The sequence below is a fragment of the Triticum urartu genome, chromosome 3A (assembly GCF_056163025.1).
Source record: "Triticum urartu cultivar PI428250 chromosome 3A, HENAU_Tu73, whole genome shotgun sequence".
In the NCBI taxonomy this organism is placed as follows: domain Eukaryota; kingdom Viridiplantae; phylum Streptophyta; class Magnoliopsida; order Poales; family Poaceae; genus Triticum; species Triticum urartu.
Genome location: NC_141875.1, coordinates 361,954,096 through 361,971,367, shown reverse-complemented (window position 1 = coordinate 361,971,367; position 17,272 = coordinate 361,954,096). Strand labels below are relative to the sequence as shown.

Here is a 17,272-nt window from a genome sequence, read left to right as displayed (position 1 = left end):
GAGGTTTCACATATAAATATACTATTATTGACATCTTTTATGATTGGGAGCACTCATCAAAATATGACATGCTAGAGAGTTGATGTTGGACAAGGAAGACAACTTAATGGGTTATGTTTTCTTATATCTGAGATAAAGTATGTTGTCATGGATCATCCAACATGTTGAGCTTGCCTTTCCCCCTCATGCTAGCCAAATTCTCACCACCAAGTAGAGATACTACTTGTGCTTCCAAATACCCTTAAACCAGTTTTGCCATCAGAGTCCAACATATCTACCTATGGATTGAGTAAGATCCTTCAAGTAAGTTGTCATCGGTGCAAAGCAATAAAAATTGCTCTAAATATGTATGATTAGTGTGGGAGAAATAAGCTTTATACGAACTTGTGATGTGGAAGTAATAAAAGCGACGGACTGCATAATAAAGGTTCATATCACAAGGGGCAATATAAAGTGACGTTCTTTGGCATTAAGATTTTGTACATCCAACCATAAAAGTGCATGGCAACCTCTGCTTCCCTCTGCAAAGGGCCTATTTTTTATTATTATCTTCTACCTTATGCAAGTGTCGTGGTGATCTTCACCTTTCCTTTTTACATTTTATCCTTTGGCAAGCACAGTGTGTTGGAAAAGATCCTGATAGATATATCTAATTGGATGTAGGGGGGCATGAGTTATTATTGTTGACATTACCCTCGAGGTAAAAGGTTGTGGGGCGAAACTATAAGCCCCTATCTTTCTCTGTGTCCGATTAAAACTCCGTAACCACAAGTATTGCGCGAGTGTTAGCAATTATGAAGGACTAGATGATAGTTGAGTATGTGGACTTGCTTTTTAGCTCTGACATAGACTCTTTCTGATGTTATGATAAATTGCAATTGCTTCAATGACTGAGGTTCTAGTTTGTTGGTTCTCAATAAGGTTTCTGATTCATACTTTTGCATTGTGAATAGATCATAACTTGAACATAAGTAATCATATTACAATATTTATGTATGTTGCTGTTATGAGAATAATCATGATGCCCTCACGTCCGTATTTTATTTTTATCGACGCCTCTACCTCTAAACATGGGGACATATTTATTGTTATCGGCTTTCGCTTGAGGACAAGCGAGGTCTAAGCTTGGGGGAGTTGATACATCCATTTTGCATCATGCTTTTATATCGATATTTATTGCATTATGGGCTGTTATTTCACATTATGTCACAATACTTATGGCTATTCTTTCTTATTTTACAAGATTTACATAAGGAGGGAGAATGCCGGCAGCTGGAGTTCTGGGCTGGAAAAGGAGCAAATATTAGAGACCTATTTTGCACAACTCCAAAAGTCCTGAAACTCCACGGAATACCTTATAATAAATAATGAAAAATCCTCGTCAAAGATGAAGACCAGGGGGCCCACACCCTTCTCATGAGGGTGGGGGGCGCCCCCCCCCCCCCCCAGGGCACGCCCCCTACCTCGTGGGCCCCCTGGTGGCTCTCCGATGACCATCTTCTCCTATATGAAGTCTTTCGTCGAAAAAAAGAAGAAGCAACCTTTAGGGATGAAACTTCGCCGCCACGAGGCGGAACCTTGGCGGATCCAATCTAGAGCTCCGGTTGAGCTGTTCTGCCGGGGAAACTTCCCTCCCGGAGGGGGAAATCGTCGCCACTGTCATCACCAACGCTCCTCTCATCGGGAGAGGGCAATCCCCATCAACATCTTCATCAGCACCATCTCATCTCAAAACCCTAGTTCATCTCTTGTATCCAATTCTTGTATCCAAGTCCGGGATTGGTGCTAGTAGGTTGCTAGTAGTGTTAATTACTCCTTGTAATTGATGCTGGTTGGTTTAATTGGTGGAAGATCATATGTTCAGATCCTTTATGCATATTAATACCCCTCTGATTATGAACATGTTTATGCTTTGTGAGTAGTTACTTTTGTTCCTGAGGACATGGTAGAAGTCTTGCTATTAGTAGTCATGTGAATTTGGTATTCGTTCGATATTTTGATGAGATGTATGTTGTCTAGCCTCTAGTGGTGTTATGTGAACGTCGACTACATAACACTTCACCATTATTTGGGCCTAGAGGAAGGCATTCGGAAGTAATAAGTAGATGATGGGTTGCTAGAGTGACAGAAGCTTAAACCCTACTTTATGTGTTGCTTCGTAAGGGGTTGATTTGGATCCATATGTTTCATGCTATGGTTAGGTTTACCTTAATACTTTTGTTGTAGTTGCGGATGCTTGCAATAGAGGTTAATCATAAGTGGGATGCTTGTTCAAGTAAGAACAGCACCCAAGCACCGGTCCACCCACATGTCAAATTATCAAAGTACCGAACGCGAATCATATGAACGTGATGAAAACTAGCTTGATGATATTCCCATGTGTCCTCGGGAGCACTTTTCCTTATATAAGAGTTTGTCCAGACTTGTCCTTTGCTACAAAAAGGATTGGGCCACCTTGCTGCACTTTATTTACTTTTGTTACTTGTTGCTCGTTACAAATTATCTCATCACAAAACTATCTGTTACCACTTATTTCAGTACTTGCAGAGAATACCTTGCTGAAAACCGTTTATCATTTCCTTCTGCTCCTCGTTGGGTTCGACACTCTTACTTATTGAAAGGACTACGATAGATCCCCTATACTTGTGGGTCATTACTTGACACTTGACTTAATTAAAATGAATCAACCGCGTGTGTAGCCGTGATGGTCTCTTTTCGGCGGAGTCCGGGAAGTGAACACGGTCTTGTGTTATGCTTGAACGTAAGTAGTTTCAGGATCACTTCTTGATCACTGATACGTCTCCAATGTATTTATAATTTTTTATTGTTCCATGCTATATTATATCTTGTTTTGGACATTATTGGGCATTATTATACACTTTTATATTATTTTTGGGACTTCCTATTAACCGGAGGGCCATCCCAGAATTGCTGTTTTTTTGCCTATTTTAGGGTTTCGCAGAAAAAGAATATCAAACGGAGTCCAAACGGAATGAAACCTTCGGGAACGTGATTTTCGGAACGAACATGATCCAGAGGACTTGGACCCTACGTCAAGCAATCAACCAGGAAGGCACGAGGCAGGGGGGGCGCCTACCCCCCTAGGTGCGCCTTCCATGCTCGTGGGGCCCACGTTGCTCCACCGATGTACTCTTTCCTCCTATATATACCTACGTACCCCCAAACTACCAGATACGGAGTCAAAACCCTAATTCCACCGCCGTAACTTTCTGTATCCACGAGATCCCATCTTGGGGCCTTTTCCGGAGCTCCGCCAGAGGGGGCATCGATCATGGAGGGCTTCTACATCAACACCATAGCCTCTCTGATGAAGTGTGAGTAGTTTACTTCAGATCTACGGGTCCATAGTTATTAGCTAGATGGCTTCTTCTCTCTTTTTGGATCTCAATACAAAGTTCTCCCCCTCTCTTGTGGAGATCTACTCGATGTAATCTTCTTTTGCGGTGTGTTTGTTGAGATCGATGAATTGTGGGTTTATGATCAAGTTTATCTATGAACAATATTTGAATCTTCTGTGAATTCTTTTATGTATGATTGGTTATCTTTGCAAGTCTCTTCGAATTATCAGTTTGGTTTGGCCTACTAGATTGATCTTTCTTGCAATGGGAGAAGTGCTTAGCTTCGGGTTCAATCTTGTGGTGTTCTTTCCCAGTGACAGAAGGGGCAGCAAGGCACGTGTTGTATTGTTGCCATTGAGAATAACAAGATGGGGTTTATATCATACTAGTTGACCCGTTGCGGCAAATGGCGCAGAGACCTGCTGAAGACATGTTGTCGATGAAAATAGATTCATGCTGCAAGAACCTTCAACTAAAACCATGTTCGCGATGAAAATAGTTTCCTTTACTAAGGACAGGCCATGTATATACAGTCGGTTTAGTTCTGGTCTACTAAATCCATATGCGCCTTGAAAAAAACATGGTTTAATTTGCAGAGCCTCACGTGTTTCAAGTATGAATAAGAACTACGAACTCTTTTTGTGCGATTCAAACACATTTCTAGAGAGAGAGAGAAGCATACCCCTCTCTCATTATGATTATTATTAAAAGCTATTAAATTCGAAATAGACAATTTCATTTACTTGAAGCACTTGAAGAAAGAAAACTTAAGACATACTTTTACGCAATGCTCATTTAACATGTGAAGGACTACGCAATGCTCATTTAACCTGTGAAGGACAAAAATATTCCACCGTCTCTGAATGATGAACTAAACTAAATAAGAAATATATACAGTAAATTCATTCAAAGTAGAAAAAGGATACATGGTGTTATCTTAGTAAAAGAAATTACATCATTAGAAGAGAAAAGGAAAGAAAACCAAACATGAGATTGAGATTAATACATCTAGGAGGTCGTAGATATCACTATGATCATTTTGTGGCCTGGGGAGCAAAGGATCCATGGTTTTTATATGCCTTCAACTCCTTGCGAAGACCCTGCAGCCATCACAATCATTCATGACACAAAGAGGGGAAACAGACACCTCAACAAGATTCTTGAGGAAGTGCCCAAGGAAAGAAAAAAGAACGTTAGGTCTGAACTGTAAGAACATGCTCATAAATATGAATTGTCAAGGGCAAGATGAAATGCGAGAACAAGCACTGATGAGTAATGATATACTGAAAATTTCCGTTCTTTGTTGTTGTTAGCCCTTGTTTTTCGAATATACATCGAGGCACTCAGGTTGTACTCATATCTACAACCCAATCTCGTAGCTCTTCTCTTTACAACCTACAGACGGATTGAACAAATGGAGATTGCTATATGGTGGACTACCTACAGATTACTAACTTTACAAAATCCCTCACATCCTCTCAATTTCTGATACTATGGAATTCATTGTCATTTGGCACCTTTTGACCATTATATCCAGAATCGAACGGTTGGGGGTATGCCAGAGGGTTTCAGAATCTCCTGAGAAGCACCAAATGCTTTATTTCACTCCAATTTTCATCATGACCATCAAATCCTGATCATGCAGTCAACAATGCCATGCCTTTGGTGCCTTTGGTGCACAAAGGCAGAGGATATGCATCCCTCAGTTATGCATGCTAACGCCTAGATCATATTCCATCTTGTTGGCACATGCAATCAGGCATTGGGAAGGTGTATATGGAATCATTAGGTTTCCTGAATGTGATGCCCCTTATGTCACTATGGTGCAGTATTTCCAGCATGTGGTGCTTGAATCGACTCCATCTGCAGTTCAAAGAAACAATTTGAGTTTCATACACCACTATATCCATTTACACGTTAAGGAAAGATGGGAAAATATTTAGAGCATGTATGTGAAGGTCAACTCGGAGATGTATTTCAATTTGTTAACATGGCTAATGCGTTCCGAAAAGTAGGGAATAGCTACAGTCTTGGATGGTGAAGGAACAACAAGGGCAGCGAACTGCTTCAGCAGTTTGATTTGGTGAAAGATTCCAGCATATACTCAAAACTGAAACTGATTCGGTGTGATTTGTAATACTTTGTTGACGATATAATGGCAGCCCAAACTTACCTGATATTTGGGTCATCAAAAGATAAGACCAGCTTCCGTTTGTCGGGTTTTATTGTCTTTGCATTCCCTCCTAACAGGTAACGCCTGTGTCCCATCAAAAAGGTGAGGGAAGTTCCCCCTTGAGTCGTCACAAACACTTCGCTCTGAACACAGACGGTGTAATCTAATGCTGCTAACCGAGAAGAGTACCCCTACAGAGAATAGGTTGGTGAGTAACGGTATGAAGATTCAATGTGAATTGATGAACAGTTCAATGCATGCATATTCATCTGACATTCAGAACGACATCCAGCTAGGCTTATGGGCTGGCTGGCGGAAACAATACCTCAAACTCAGCAAGCTCTTTAGACAATGCAAGAGTGTCCTTGGTTTGTAAAAAGAGGGAACATCTGGCGAAGGGGACCCATGTATTTTGCAGCATTGTATATTTTACCGGACGCAACGTAGAGGAAGGTTGTATTGTCAAACCCCATGCCTCGAAGCATCATACCAATCTGCTCAAATTAAGTCAGTTAACATATTAGCTCTAGTGAGTATATTTACATATTTGAAAGCTTCTAAATTTGTTCTGAATGCTACTAAAGAGACGCAACTGATGGCACTGAACTTAAAGGTTATTATTATTGACCTGAAGCATCACAAACTAAGCAACAAACATCAATTCTAGTATAACAGAAAATGTCAGCACCCGTGAAAATTGATGCTTCTAGTGACATCTGTTAGTAGTGAACAGAAAGATATAAGTTGATTAGTATATACCATTTGAATGCTAAGAAACGGAAATTAAATATATAAAACCCAGGTGGCTATAAATGGTCATGGAGGTAAAGCCCGATGAGAAATTATAAACCTGGCTCAAATATAAATGGAAGCCACCACAAACTCAATCTTGTAGCAGGATGCGAAACATGGCCACGAATCGTGTACCAATTATGCTAAAGAAATGTGAAAAAGAAGTGTCTTGTGTGTAAAAGCTTCTGCTTCTTTATTTCTGAAGTTCCTAGAGCTTGGTACACACAGGTTGCCCATACTCTTGATTTTCCGACCGATGTGAAAATTGTCTCATACCAAGGGAAATTACAAAGTAAAGTTTCTAAGCAAGCAGGGGGCGGTAAACTAATGATCTTTCTTTGGAAGACAGAATTGGGTATGTTCTTTGTTTACTCAGAGTTTTTTTGGCACTGCACTGTCGAATTATGATAATAACAGCTTAGTGCCATTCTAAGTTCGGTTCTGAATGATAACATCTTTTGGCCTTAATTTTTAATTCTTTGTAAGAAATACTTGGATATATAGTCCACCAAAAAACACATGAACTCAAGCAAGCATGCAATCTTCTTGATTGTTCCAATGACACTCAACCAATACGTGATGTATTTTTGACTCGTAGCCTGAATGCACAGATTTCGGATCTTGGTGGTCTTTGCTGTGTATAATCAAACGTAAATGAAGCCATCTGTCATCACTTTATGAACATCAACAACTAAAGCATAAAAATAAACCATGCATGCATGCAGGATTCATCAACGTCCTCCCCTGCTGGACTGCTAGTGAAATATTTGTCCTCGCCAGGTTATCGGTGATGTATTAAAGAGAACCAATGTACATACCTATAGTTGATCTTGCAGAAACCAGTGCACTATTGAATTCAGCGAATCAGTTATGGTAAAAAGAAAAAGAAACACTGAGTTTGTAACATAGACGCGCATCATCAGGCACCTCCCACATCAATTGATGATTGGCATAGCCAAGGTTAAAGATATGTAGATTATAGGAATTAAGTTAACACAGTTGTCATGTTGGTGGGTACATTATTGTGTCCATCATTTAAACATGATTTTTTTATCTCTCGTAGGGATAAGGTACAATTTCATATTAGTGTTTACAGCAAGTAAAGATTATGGGTATCTACTTTTCCTATTTCACAAAGATACTGACATCACCACAATGGTGATGAAGTGAACAAACCTTCGCAATGTAAGCAAAAAAACAAACTTTTGCAAGAAAAGAAACTTTTCTAATCGATTGAAGTGTGACCCTATTTCTACAAAGAAGGTGTAATCTGTAAGCATCACCAAAGGAAACATCAGACGAACAAAACAAACGAAAGGCCACGATAGGAAGTAAAAAAATTGAATTCAGTGTGCGGAATATATGTTTATACACCCAGCCTAGAATCTGAGAATACAGTTTGCAGCCATAAATGCAATAAACGGAAGGAAAAACATAAGATTTGGTACATCCTTGACAAACTATTCATGTGTGCCATCTTGGCCAAAAACATAGGAAATCATGATCCTAGAAATGACAACTTTTGAAGTCCTAAAGCTCGCTAAGATGATTAATAAGCATAGAGCCAGAGTCAAGGCACAAAGAAATATCTGGAATGTAAAGCATGTCATCGTTTATTTCTACACCAAAGTATACTACTGCCGTAGTACTGCGCCGTCTAATTACTAAGTGAAGAAATCATTGAAGCATGAATCACACAAACCAAACAATACTAAGCAAGGGATAATTAAGGTCTAAATGCAGGCACATACCTCTGCTTATAGAAGTGTCTCTTACAGCACTCTATTTCATAACTTGATTACATATTTAAACTTCCAAGCATGCACCTAAGAACCAGACATGGTACCAATGAGCATTGATATATTAGCAAATATATTCCTTAAATTCAGAGGTGATAAAAAAGAACACCCATTCAGTTACCATTTCTAACCTTTACACTTTCACTCCTCTTCCACGAAAAGGAGGCTAACTGAATAATATCTGTACTCACTGTGATAAGAATGATATTAGTTAAACACAAAGTAATGTCAGGTTACTGGATTAGTTGAAGGAACACTTTAGACAGCAAAAAAGAATAGTAGACCAAGCACCGTTACTTCTGTTGTCACACAAAATTTCCGACAGATAAGCATCTAAGCATATAGAGAAAGGAACTCGACGAACTCATCAGAAAATGCAAAGACAAATTATTAATAGTGGCCACGGCCGCATTCCAAAGCTCCAGCCGCCAGCGGCACGACGACAAATGTTTCTCACCCGTCCGCCTCGCACGCTGCGGTCAGCCGCGAGCTCGCCTTCTCTCCCGTGCTCTCCCCTCCCCCGGTCCCCTTCTTCCCTCCCGTCGCTCTCCTAGTTTTCGATCTGGAGCGGGAGGGACCGACGGAGCCATCCAGCGGCGGCGGCTGCGGCTGTGGCGGCGGCGCCGGCATGGGCCTAACGCGACCACGCAGCAGTCAGACAGGGGAGGAAGAGAGGTTGCGAGGTGGATCTGGTGGCGGTGATGCCGGGGCTTGAGGCGGAGAGGCGCTAGTCGCTGGGCCTCGCCGCCGGCCTCCTTTTTATCTCCCTTCTTTCTCTCCCTCGTTGTCCTCGTCTACCACTCTTCGTCGCCCTTTGCCTGCAGGTCGGCGCCGTGGTGGGGATCCGGGAAGGAGGAGGGGGCGGAAGGGAGGAATGGTGCGGCGGCTATGAGAAGGAGCGGGTGGCTGTGGATGCGGTTACTGCGGGGATCGAGGGAAACGGGGGCTAGGGTTTGGGCGGCGACTGGCACGGGACTGAGAGGAGGGAGGAGGAGGTAGGAGGAGGGAGGGGGTCGACGACACGGCGGAGGAGAGGAGGCGGCCGAGGCGAGCGAGGAGAAGAGGGGCGGCGACATGGGAGAGGATGGAGGGAGTGGGGAGGAGGGGACGAGCAGGGCTGGCGGCTAAGGTTTTGACGCGCGGGCGGAGTGGATTGGCAAATTCCCTTGGGGACACGAACAAAGTTTACCCAGAGCGTGCGAGACGAGCCCACCAGTCATTGGCCAACGAAAACAACCGTGAGGTAAAAATCGAGTTTGACTGTTCTGAAGATCTAACGGCTTAGATGTGTTTCAGAGCCAGATCTGACGGCCCACGAAGGCCCAATCGGGGGAGCCTTCTGGAGGTGAGTTGGCTAGCTTCATTATAGTTTTAAATTGCATGAATTTATTCATCTACATCATGTCATCTTGCTTAAAGCGTTACTCTGTTCTCTTGAACTTAATACTCTAGATGCATGCTGGATAACGGTCGATGTGTGGAGTAATAGTAGTAGATGCAGGCAGGAGTCGGTCTACTTGTCTCGGACGTGATGCCTATATACATGATCATACCTAGATATTCTCATAACTATGCTCAATTCTGTCAATTGTTCAACAGTAATTTGTTCACCCACCGTAATACTTATGCTCTCGAGAGAAGCTGTAGGATCGAAAGTATGTCTAGAGGGGGGGTGATTAGACTACTTGACCAAATAAAAACTTAACATTTTCCCAATTTTAGTTCTTGGCAGATTTTAGCTATTTTGGGACAAATCAAGCAATCATCACATAATTCAAGCAAGCATGCAAAGAGTATATAGGCAGCGGAAAGTAAAGCATACAACTTGCAAGAATGTAAAGGGAAGGGTTTGGAGAATTCAAACGCAATTGGAGACACGGATGTTTTTGCCGTGGTTCGGATAGGTGGTGCTATCCTACATCCACGTTGATGGAGACTTCAACCCACGAAGGGTAACGGTTGCGCGAGTCCACACAGGGCTCAACCCAAGGGCAACGGTTGCGCGAGTCCACACAGGGCTCCACCCACGAAGGGTCCACGAAGAAGTAACCACCCACAAAGGGTCCACGAAGAAGCAACCTTGTCTATCCCACCATGGCCATCGCCCACACAGGACTTGCCTCACTAGCGGTAGATCTTCACGAAGTAGGCGATCTCCTTGCCCTTACAAACTCCTTGGTTCAACTCCACAATCTTGTCGGAGGCTCCCAAGTGACACCTAGCCAATCTAGAAGACACCACTCTCCAAGAAGTAACAAATGGTGTGTAGGTAATGAACTCCTTGCTCTTGTGCTTCAAAATGATAGTCTCCCCAACACTCAACTCTCTCTCATAGGATTTGGATTTGGTGGAAAGAAGGTTTGAGTGGAAAGCAACTTGGGAAGGCTAGAGATCAAGATTCATCTGGTAGGAATGGAATGTCTTGGTCTCAACACATGAGTAGGTGGTTCTCTCTCAGAACATATGAGTTGGAATGGTGTGTGTGTTCTGATGGCTCTCTCATAGAATGAGGAGGAGGTGGAGGGGTATATATAGCCTCCACACAAAATCCAACCGTTACACAGTTTTCCAATCTCGGTGGGACCGAATCAATAAGCTCGGTCGGACCGAAAATGTAAACCTAGTGACCGTTAGTGATTTTCGGTGGGACTGACATGCAACTCGGTAGGACCGATATGGTTAGGGTTTGGGCATAACGTAATCTCGGTGAGACCGATTACACAAATTCGGTGAGACCAAATTTGGTAATTAGCTAACCAGAGAGTTGGTCAGGCAAACTCGGTGGGACCGATTTGCTCTTTCGGTGAGACCGAGTGAAACTCGGTGAGACCGAAAAGTTACAAAGGGGAAACACTGAGTTTACATTGCAATCTCGGTGGGATCGATTCGCTCTTTCGGTAAGACCGAAAAGTTATGAAAGGGAAACAGAGAGTTTGCAACCCCATCTCGGTGAGACCGAGATCCTTATTGGTAGAATCGAATTGCTAGGGTTTGGCAGTGGCTAATGACAAGTGAAACTCGGTGGCGCCGGATAGAAAGAATCGGTAGGACCGAGTTTGGCTTAGGATTTAGGTCATATGTGAATATGGGAAAGTAGTTGAGGGTTTTGGAGCATATCACTAAGCACATGAAGCAAGAGGCTCATTAAGCAACACCTCATCCCTCCTTGATAGTATTGGCTTTTCCTAAGGACTCAATGTGATCTTGGATCACTAAAATATAAACTGAAGAGTTTTGAGCTTTTGAGCTTGAGCCAATCCTTTGTCCTTAGCATTTTGAGGGTTCCACTTTCACATCCATGCCATGCCGATCATTGAGCTTTCCTGAAATAATCATCTTGGAATAGCATTAGCTCAATGAGCTATATGTTGTTATGAATTACCAAAACCACCTAGGGATAGTTGCACTTTCAATCTCTCCCTTTTTGGTAATTGATGACAACATATAGATCAAAGCTTCGACAAAAGATAATAATCATGAAATATATCGTCGCTTTGAGAAGTATGTGATAAGTAAGAGCTCCCCCTAAATTTGTGCATATTTAAAATTTGCTTTGGACTGCAAATGCATAAAGAGTTAGAGTCATGGGTTACTCTTCCATGTCACATACATCTTGGTGGAGCGCTTAAAATAATAAGAATGAAATACATGCACTCATCACCAAGAATAATGAATGATCACATAAGATAGATAAGATAATAGCATTAAGTGTAGCATATGATCATCAATGTCTCACAAATAATGACGTAGTATCTCAAGCACTCAAAAGCAAACAAGTTCGAAAAACCACCAAATAAAGTAAGAGAGAAAAGCAACACTCTCTCTCTCTCTCGAAGCCTATGATCTATACATCTTCTCCCCCTTTGGCAACAAGTTACCAAAAAGTTCCTAGAAAATGCATAGCACTAGATCGACGCTCAGGCTAGATCTTCAGGTGGTGGTGGAGTCCGGATCACTCCAAGGACAAAGGCTTCGGTAGATGCTGAAGTAGTCGCTGGAGTTGGAGCTGAAGTAGATGCTGGAGCTGGTGGAACTGAGGCTGTGGCTGGTGCTGAGGTGGTGGCTCTTGTGTCAGCAACTGGCATGGCAGACGACCTCGGACCTCTTGGCACTCTGGCAAAGGCATGAGTAGTAGTCCTGCCTCTCCTCTCCTGCATGTCCTCCTGGAGCTGCTCCACTGCAGACTGAACTTCCGTTACTTTGACATCCAAGTCATAGAACTTCTGTTCCATGATTCTCTCTAGGTCTGCTGATTCTGAGTGAGGGTGGCCAGACTTTGCTCAATCCTCAGCGTGGATGCAATCAAGTAACCAAGCTGCTCTTGTTTGGTCTTCAAGAAGTATTCAGATGCCTCCTCTTGAGTAGGCATCTTGGCAGCTTTCTCCTTCCTTGCTTCTCCTTCTTTGCATATGCTTGTGCAGGCGATGGCTCGTTCTCAGTCATCACCACTTCATTGTCCTCAAAATTTGGACGGATGGGCAGGTGTTCCTTGTCCAATAGATATATGCCCGTGCCCATCTTGGAGTTGATGAGCTCCTGAATTTGAGGGGCATATCCGCAGCTCCTCTTCTGATCTGCTGCAGTCCTCTTGATTATTTCCACTATAAGGCTCATCACCTTGAACTTCTGAGGCACATCAAACACATGTAGCAAGTTGATAGCATGGCCTCTGATCATCTTGTGATCTCCAGACTTGGGCAGTAAGGTGTGCCTTAGTATCCAATTGATCGTAGGCAGTCCTGATAGAAGGTAATGTATTGAGCCAAACTTGAAGGTATCAAGTGCTTCATTTGGAATCTCCTTGTACATATTTGACATTGAGTTGTGGTCCATTTTCTTCTTGGCATAGATATCCAAGTCATCATCTTGCTCCTCTGGGGCATTAATGATCTGTGCCCACTCAGCCACTGTAGATTGGTACCTTGTACCCTCAGACATCCATGTGATCCTCCCATCTGAATAAAAGTGTGCTGTGGAGTAGAACTGCATGATGAGTTCCTCGTTCCACTTTGTGAGCTTCTGCCCAACAAAGTCAGCTACTCCACAAGCATTAAAGCTGTCATATACTCCTGGGTAGTGTTCCTCATTCTCCTTGATGTATGCCCAATCAACCCATCTCATATCACAGACAATTGGCTTCTTATTTAGCAAAACAGTCTCATAAAAGTCTTGCTGCTCCTTGGTGTGAAATCTGTAGTCCACTGATGTCCTTCTTCTTGAAGCATATGGGTCTGCTTCTCTCCATTTCCTCAGCCCTGAATCTCTCCTGAGCTTCATATCCTCAGCCACAGGATGAGCATCGTTGTGGTCTGGGATCTTGGGCTTTAGCTTTCTCGGGACATTCTCTTCCTCTTCTTCAGCAACAGTCTCAGGCACTGGGGCCTTGTTCTTCTCAGCTGCAGGAATGCTCCTTGTATTCCTCTTTGGTTTTGGCTTGGAGGCAGCTTTGGGCTTAGATGCAGTAGCCCCTGACCTTATGGCATCACCCATCAGTTTGGGTGCCTTGGGTGCTGGTGCAGCTACCTCTTCTTCCTCTTCCTCTTCCATGATGGAAGCTTTGACAAGCACTCTAGCCACAGTCTTCTTCACCCTTTCCTTTCTTTTCTTGCCCTCAGCTGCAACTGGCTCTTGGGGAGTGGGCTTCTCAGTTGAGGCTCTTGCCTTTGACATGGGCTGCCTGCCTGCTGGCCTTTTGATTTTCAGACCTGGCTTAGTGCCTTGAGCTGGCTCAACTCTCTTGGAAGTGGCCTCTTCCTCTATCACATAGTCCTCATCTTCGGAATCTGAAGTCCTCTTCTTCCTTTGTCTCGTGGCAGCCTTTGGCAAATTGCTAGGAGTGCTCCTGCTGCCTTCATCAGATGAACTGGAGGGACTAGTGCCCTCACTCATCACTACTTGCTGTTCTGACAGATTTTAGCTATCACTCTGGTCTGACATGCTGCAAATTGACTGCTGACCCTGTGAATAGTTTATAGAAGAGATAGAGTGGATGAGCATCACAAAATGCAGAGATTTTTGCAAAAAGAATGATCCAAAAACTTAGTTTTAGTTTCCCACTGAAATCATCTCGGATCTACCGATTTTCAAACTCGGTGATACCGAAGCAGTTTTGGAACCTAAACTAGTGAACTCGGTAGGACCGAGTCACAGTTCGGTGGCACCGAGACTGCTAGGGTTTCACAGAGTTCCAAAATCGGTCACACCGATGAGTAATTCTCGGTCAGACCGAGTCTCACTTGTGCAATGGCATAAGCCAAATCGGTGGGACCGAGTTTTTCAACTCGGTGGGTCCGAGATAGTTTCGGCGGAAACCTAAACCTAGAATTTTCGAATCAAACCTAATCTATGAGCGTTTTGACTGGATAGAAGTTTATCAAACGTGGCTAGAATCAATATGATCACAATGTGCTAGGAATCAGATTGAGGAATAGCACAAAGATCAAGTCCATACCCTAGTTCGGCGGGGACTTGCTACGGCGGCAACGGCGGGGCAGAATTCCCGTTGACGGCGACGGAGACCAGCGACTGGAGGCTGCTGGCGGCGAGAAGATGATCCGGAGACCACGAGGGCAGAGCAGGCTATCGCGCGGGCGAAGGGGTTCGGAGAAATTTCCAAATTTTACCCGTGACTATATATTGCCCGACCCTGTCGGTGTGACCGAGTGGAACGACTCGGTGGCACCGAGATTCATAACTGCGTGCAGTTACTGAAACTCGGTGTGACCGAAAGGTTCAAATCGGTTGCACCGAGATCGAAAACCTAAATCAACTTAATGATCTCGGTAGGACCGAAAGTGGAGTATCGGTCAGACCGGGAATCATAAAGAGGTTTTGGAAGTTTAAGTCTATGACGAATCGGGGACTCCGAGCGCTCCTCACACAGAGTGGTTCGAATCTGACTTGATCAAATTTTGTGATGCAGCATGAATAGAGTTTGAGACGAGAAAAGCATAGATAGCTAGAGGAGGTTCTTAGGCATTCTTGTCCATCCACTTGACAAAAGAAGATAAAACCAAACAATCAAAACAACAAGTGGATGTCCTCGAATGAGTAAAATATGCAACCAGCATGCTCACACAATAAGATGGCAAATGAAATATGTGACAAGGCATGCACAACCAATTCTAGCATCTATCAAGCAATTTGCGATTACTAGGTCATCTATATATGAGTATATTGACTTAGGAGTCAAGTGAGAACACTTGATCATAGGTCATACTCATCGTTTAAGCTCAAGTGGGGTTACCAGTTTTACATAAAGCATTGTTGTGTTCACATCTTTAGAGTTGCTTTAGCTCAAGTCTTAGAGTAAAGCTCCCCCTAGATGTGATATCCCCCTAAGAGGGATGAACTAACCTTGAGTTTTGTCGACGATGACTTCATGTAGATATTGAAGATGTGGATGCTCAATGTTGATGTAGATCTCTTGGAGCTATCCATTTGAGTGAATTGCACTTTCAATACCTACATGGGTTAGTCCCACAAGGAACAAATAAGGATATCCATAGACATAGAGTGATGCACACAAAAGATGATGTCCATGAAAACTTTTAGGTTACCTTGTCCCTTGTCTTACCAACAAGAGGGTTTGTGACTCCTTGAACTAGTGCAAGATGTGGAAGTTGATTGCACTTGTTCTTGCCAAAATGATAAGAGTGAAGTATGTTGGCGGAGTCACCCTCAAGAACTCTCTAGTTCTTCTTTTTTTGGATCCACATCATCTTGATGGGAATCCTTGGAGTTGTAGTCGTACTTGATGAAGTGGAACTTGAAGTAGTCTTGGGAATCCACTTGACTAAGGTCTTTGGAGCTTCTTTAAATGCATCAATTTCCTCTTGAAGCTTGTCCTTGCCTTTTTGCTCGTAGTCTTGTGGTGGAAGATCATCTTGAGCTTGTGTCCCCTTGAAAGAAGCATACTTCTCTTGTTGAGGGACAAACTTTGTCTTGGGGTATTGATCTTCTTCCCACTCAACTCCATTGGCATTGAACTTTTGTTCAAAACCAACACCTTGATTCTTCCGGTGCATTCCTTGCTTACGCACAATTTCCTCGAATTGCTTACTCCCGGCAAGGCTTTTGTACACTCCTTTCTCTATAATTTCCTTCAATAAACTATTTTCTTGCTCAAGTGTAACTTGGCTAAGAGAATCATTAGTGTAATCAAGAGAACTACTAGAAGAAACAATATTGGATTTAACATGATCATTGTTAATGCTAGAGGAAGAATCTTTCTTGTTACTAGACTTGACTTGAGGCATGTAAGTAGATAAGAGTAAACGCTTGGCAATGTAAGAAGAACTTTTCTTGCGGAGATCATCATTGATTGCCTTTAAGAACTCATGCTCTTGCTCAAGATTTAGCTTTTCAAAGCGTAATTTCTCATGAGCTCTTAAAAGTTCTCGATGATCTTCGAAGATAGTGTCATGAGCTAACTTAAGAGTTTTTAGTTCTTTAGTTAGAGCCTCAATTTTCTCCTTATCATTGTCATTCGTTTTATCTTGATTAGCATGTTTAATTGACATTTTATCATAGCATTCATCACTAGAGTTGTCAACAAGCAAATCATCACCTAACAAGTCATCTTCATCATTATTGAAATCAACATATTCGGGGTGTGTTACCTTAGGACCTTTGGCCATGAAGCATCTTCCAATTCCTTCATTTGGTGAGTCAAATATGTCGTAGGAGTTGGTTGACACAAGTGCTAGACCGGCAACAACTTCATCTTGAGTATCTTCGGAGTCGGAGTGATAACTTCTCTCGGAGTGGCTGTCGGAGTCGGAGCCGGATACCCATTCACCAACATGAGCTTGATGTCTTCGTCTTGTGTAGCTCCTTGATGATTTTTCCTTCCTTTCCGAATCCTTGCTTCTCCGTGAGTATCTTCGTTCATAACGATCATCTCTACTCCTTCTCTCTCTTGGTGGTGATCCTTTGCTTCTTCTTTTTGGAGAATCTTCTCTTCTCTTGTAGGGAGCCATACACTCATTGGAATAGTGTCCGGGTCTTCCACAATTGTAGCAGTTTCGCTCTCGACTAGAAGATCTTTTGTCATTGTAGGACCTTGACTTGGAGCTTCTATCTTTGCTTCTACTCTTGTAGAACTTGTTGAAGTTCTTCACCATTAAGCTCAATTCTTCATTGAAGTC

At 42.9% G+C, this 17,272-nt stretch overlaps 1 pseudogene across 1 annotated transcript; it reads right to left on the bottom strand.

Moving 5' to 3' along the window:
* Window positions 1-4,640: 4,640 nt before the first annotated feature.
* LOC125546817 (O-fucosyltransferase 9-like) lies at window positions 4,641-8,753 on the bottom strand (annotated as a pseudogene). The gene is made up of 6 exons (XR_015599308.1): window positions 8,581-8,753; window positions 8,415-8,422; window positions 8,255-8,313; window positions 5,858-6,026; window positions 5,533-5,723; window positions 4,641-5,222 (listed from the first exon to the last, which is right to left on the bottom strand). The product of XR_015599308.1 is annotated as an O-fucosyltransferase 9-like (transcript).
* Window positions 8,754-17,272: the final 8,519 nt, after the last annotated feature.